The sequence below is a fragment of the Colobus angolensis genome, unplaced genomic scaffold, assembly GCF_000951035.1.
Source record: "Colobus angolensis palliatus isolate OR3802 unplaced genomic scaffold, Cang.pa_1.0 Scaffold245, whole genome shotgun sequence".
In the NCBI taxonomy this organism is placed as follows: domain Eukaryota; kingdom Metazoa; phylum Chordata; class Mammalia; order Primates; family Cercopithecidae; genus Colobus; species Colobus angolensis.
This window is the reverse complement of record NW_012115655.1, coordinates 1,242,685-1,247,869: the sequence shown is the minus strand read 5'-3', so window position 1 is coordinate 1,247,869 and position 5,185 is coordinate 1,242,685. Positions and strand designations below refer to the sequence as shown.

General features: G+C 46.2%; 1 protein-coding gene across 1 annotated transcript in view; it reads left to right on the top strand.

Moving 5' to 3' along the window:
* The first annotated feature begins 1,942 nt into the window (after positions 1-1,942).
* The window catches only part of MCCC1 (methylcrotonoyl-CoA carboxylase 1 (alpha)), an 81,805-nt gene continuing 78,562 nt past the window's right edge, over positions 1,943-5,185 (top strand). Inside the window, exon 1 of the mRNA XM_011945785.1 lies at positions 1,943-2,062. The gene's annotated coding sequence lies outside the window, so the exon portion shown is untranslated. The remainder of the gene's footprint in view (positions 2,063-5,185) is intronic.

Here is a 5,185-nt window from a genome sequence, read left to right as displayed (position 1 = left end):
ACCTCGTGATCCGCCCGCCTCGGCCTCCCAAAGTGCTGGGATTACAGGCTTGAGCCACTGCGCCTGGCCTTTATTAACTGATTTCTTAATAGTGAATCATCCTTACACTTCTGGAATAAACCTTGCCTATTTACAGTACGTTATTCTTTTCATATGCTACAGGATACTTCAGTTAATTTTTTTGCTTTTTTTTTTAGAGACATTCTCTCACCCTGTTACTCAGGCTGGATTATAGTGGCATGATAAGAGCTCATTGCAGCTTCAAACTCCTGGGCTCAAGTGATCCTGCCTCAGTCTCCCGAGTAGCTGGGACTGCAGGTGTGCCTCATCACGCCCAGTTTTTTAAAAAATTTCTTGTACAGATGGGGATCTCACTATGTTGCCCAGTCTGGTCTCAAACTCTTAGGCTTAAGCAGTCTTCCCACCTTGGCCTCCCAAAGTGATGGGGTTACAAGACATGAGCCACAGGACCCAAAGCAGTTAATATTTTATTTATAATTTTTCCACTGATACTTATAAAAATTGGTCTGTCGTGTGTGTGTGCATGGTATCTTTGCTGATTTTGGTATCAAAGTTATGTTTACTTTTTTAAAAGAATTTGGAAGACTTCCATCTTTTTTGTGCTCTGGGACAGAATTAATAGCATTTTAGTCAACTACTCATTTGTGTGGAATTTTCTTGCAAGACATGGAGGGCTTTTGTAACTTTTAGGGGTGAAGGTGAAAGTGAAAGTGGGTCTTGGTGGTAGCAAGGGTAGTTCTTTGATAAACTTCTCTATTTTTTCTGTGGTAATGGTTTGCTTACATTTTGTCTCTTCCAGGATCTATTTTGATAAATTGTATTTTTATTTTATTTTATTTTATTTTTTGAGACAAAGTCTGGCTCTGTCGCCCAGGCCGGAGCGCAGTGACGCGATCTCGGCTCACTGCAACCTCTGCCTCCCGGGTTCAGGTCATTCTCCTGCCCCAGCCTCCTGAGTAGCTGGGACTACAGGCGCCCGTCACCACGCCCGGCTAATTTTTTGTATTTTTAGTAGAGACGGGGTTTCACCATGTTAGCCAGGATGGTCTCCATCTCCTGATCTCGTGATCCGCCCGCCTCGGTCATCCAGAGTTTTAAGTTCACTTGAAGTTAAGCAAAATTAGCATCTTACAAATCTATAATTTGTTTCCTATGTCTGTGATTTTACCCCGCTTATGTTTTTTAAATCATGTCAAATGTAGATTTTTCTCTATTTCTGATTAGATAACTATTTTATTTTTTGTGAACCTGTGGGTTTATTAGTCCTTTGAAATTGGTTTCCTGAATTCATTTATTTCTTCCTTTATCTTCCCTAATTTCTCCCTCCTGCGTTCCTCATGAAGCATCTGCATGTAGTGTTTACAGTTTCTTTATTCTCTCAATATTCCTCAGTTTGCTCTTTGACGTCCTCTTTTTCCCAATAGTCCGTTAGAACACCTGTTTTAAGCTCAGGTGGTTTAAAGATTTTCACTGTAACTTATTTATTTATTCATTTATTTATTTATTTTTTCATCCCCGAGAGCACTAGAGAATTGTGTATCCTGCTCTCCATCCGCATTTGGCTTCTTCCCCAGGGTTCTTCGTCCAGAAGCTGACGAGAGAAAAGAACTACACGGGCTGCAGGAAGAAACAGTGACAGGGCACCAGGAGGCGGAGAACCTAGAACACCCTTGTCTAAAGTCGGCGCAGGCCCCACGGGGCGCAGAAACAAAGGCCACACCCCTACGAGCACGTGGCCAGACTGTCCAATCGTCGCTACTGAAGCTGGGCTCTGGTCTTTGATTGGTGTTCCTGGAGACGCCCTCACATTCTTGGATCAGCCCAAAGCTAGGCTCAGGCTCCGACGGTGGCCGGTGGGGGTCACGAGGCTTCGGAGTGAAGTGAAGGGTTTGGCTTGTGGGACGCAGCCGCCTCTGTGCTGGGGAGTCGCGGAGCGGCCGGGCTCCAGGGACATGGCGGCGGCCTCTGCGGTGTCGGTCCTGCTGGTGGCGGCGGAGAGGAACCGGTGGCATCGTCTCCCGAGCCTGCTCCTGCCGCCGAGGTGGGTGGAAGGGCCGTGGCGCAGTGGGCAGCAGCGGAGCGGGAGCTAGGGTGCACCGACCTGAGTGTTCGGTGGGAGGTGCGGCAGGACCCAGGGTCGGGGTGGGGAGGACGGTAGAAAAACCCCAGCCTCTTTCGCGGGGCGAGTCTGCTGGCAGTCACGGCGTCGGGAGGAAGACAGCCCCACCGGTCCTTCCCTTTTTCCTCGCTTCCGCACATCCACGCTTCAGCGCGCCGTTGGCTTCCGGTTTTCCATTTCTGAGGACTGGGCCCACCATCCTCCAGGCTCCCCTCGCGGTCGCTGCAGCTCGTAGCCGTTTGCATCGGGCTTTCGCAGCACCTCTTAGGTGGGAGCGTTGTTATAATCCGGTTCCGGGGAAGCCCGAAGGGATCAACGACTTGCTCAATGGGACACAGCTATTAAGAAATGGGGCCAGGATGCCCTCAAAGCCTTTTTCAGTTCAGCTGTGCCCCATCAGGTGTCCGGTTCAGAAGAAGACTCCTGGAGTTCATTCTCATTGTTAGAAGGAATGAAGTTGTCAAGAAGAGCAAATGTACCTTCCACAGAGCTGGGAAATTATTTTGTCAAAAACTCTTGTACCCAAGTTTGAACAACGCTATCAGATGACACAGTCTAGCTCACCTGACTCCAGCTCTGTTTCAAATTTTGAGCTCTAAGCTTTGGTGGCAATAACTCTGGCAGTGGAAATACTCTCAGGCTTGTAGATAGCTTGCTTCTTTGTCTTCTTTTGCTTCATGGTTATCATCCTCCATCATTCTGGAAAGATTGACAGTTTAGTGTTCAAGGGCACAGACTCTGCAGTCAAGGCTGGGGTCTTAGTTAGCTACTCACTAGGTGTGTGACTTTGGGTAGTTACTTAATATTTCTTCTTTAATTTTCTCACCTTGGAGATGATACTAGTACCTTGGGTTGTGAAAATTAAATGAATTAACTCATGGAATGAGATTTAAGCACAATGTCGTACATAAAATCAGTCTATAAACGCAAACTCAACTATTTAAATGAACGTTTGCTTGCTTTTTCCAGAAATATTGTAGATGCCCTTTTTAGTTACTTAATTGTAGGAGTGCTCAAGAGAAACATAAGAAAGTTGTGGCAAGTTGGCTGGGCGCGGTGGCTCACGCCTGTAATCCTAGTACTTTGGGAGGCTGAGACGGGCAGATCACGAGGTCAGGAGATCAAGACCATCCTGGCTAACACGGTGAAACCCCGTCTCTGCTAAAAAAGAAATACAAAAAAATTAGCCGGGCGTGGTGGCGCGCGCCTGTAGTCCTGTAGTCCCGCTTGTAGTCCCAGCTACTCAGGAGGCTGAGGCAGGGGAATGGCGGGAACCCAGGAGGCGGAGCTTGCAGTGAGCTGAGATCGCGCCACTGTACTCCAGCCTGGGCGACAGAGTGAGACTCCATCTAAAACAAACAAACAAGTTGGTGAAAATAATGTTAATGTTCTTCTTGTTCTGGTTTTTCTTTTCTTAGGTTTCCAGGGCTCTTCAGGTTAGTACCATAGACCCATTTTCTCTCTCTCTTCCCTTTCAAAGCTTAGCTATTGTCTATAGAACTGTCCTCAAGTATGTCACCCTGGAGAGTGTTAGAGTTGTTAATGGCTTATAGAAGTAAAACTCTTCGCCAGGAGAGTTGTTTCATGCCTGTATTCTTAGCACTTCCTCAGCACTGTGGGATCCAAGGTGGGAGGATTGCTTGAGCTCAAGAGTTCAAGACGAGCCTGGGCAACATAGTGAGGCTTCATCTCTACAAAACGTTAAAAAATTAGCCAGGCGTAGTGGCACACACTTGTAGCCACAGCTACTTGGGAGGATGAGGAGGGTGAGGACAGCTTGAGCCCAGGGGTTCCAGGCCATAGTGTGCCATGATCACACCACTGTACTCCATCCTAGGTAACATCCCATCTCAAAACAAAAAAAAATCTTAACAGTGCAGATAGTCTACACTATTTTTATGTTACGAATCTCTGGTAGCTCAGAGAAAATAATTTCTAGTGGCAGAATTGTAGACATGACCGTAAGCTGGTATAGAGCCACCTTGAATCAGGGAAGCAGCTTCTTAATCTTGTTTAAGCCATTGCTTTTAAGTTGCAGCTTAGAAAATTGTGAAAAATGGAATAGACGATCAGAACGGTGTTGGGATAGAGGATTATAGTTAAGTGGGCTCCCTCTCCCTCTCCCTCTCCTTCCCCCTCCCCCTTCCCCTCCCCTTCTCCCGCCCCCTCTTTCCCCCTGCCTCCTTTCTTCTGTCTTCACTAGAAGATTGCAAAAGAAAGCTTTAGGTCAACAGTAGCCTTGAAACTTAATCAGTCTTAAGCTACCTTTACCAACAAACAACCATTTAATAGATAAATCTGCCCAGAATAGGCCTTGAAACGTGTCAGAAGCCTATCTGAAGAATGTGAAGGGAAGATGATGCTATGAGCTAGAAAATACTTCATAAAGATCAGGAAAGATGATCCCCCTCCTTCATGATCAAGAAGGTAAGGTCAGCTGAAATGGAAAGGTGTGGGAAAGCAGCAGCCTCCTGAGGAAGCCAGCTCACGGAACTCTCCTGCCAAAGCTGTGGGTCTTCCCAGCAACTCCTCATGGATGGCAGCATCTGAGTGTGCTTTGTTAGGGCAATGAGTGTATAGATGCGTATAGATGTGTAGGTATCACCCGCATCTTGGCTCCAGTGAAATACTAGTCCTGCTCAACTACATAATCATATACATAGTATGTATATACTATTGCCTAGTTACATAGTTTCTAATGCACATGCTGTGCTTTTATCTTGTGCTTTGTGAATAATCTAAAATGGTTAGTTAGTCCTTTATAACCACATCTTCTAGGTATAGACAAAAAGATAGGTGGAATTGCTTCTGTAATTTGTTGGTTTCCCTGCCTGTGCTTTTTTAAATTGTTAAAATTTTTATTTATTTATTTATTTTTGAGACGGAGTCTAACTCTGTCGCCCAGGCTGGAGTGTAGTGGTGTGATCTTGGCTCACTGCAACCCCCGCCTCCCAAGTTCAAGTTATTCTCCTACCTCAGCCTCCCAAGTAGCTGGGATTACAGGCATGCACCACCATACCTGGCTAATTTTTGTATTGTTAGTAG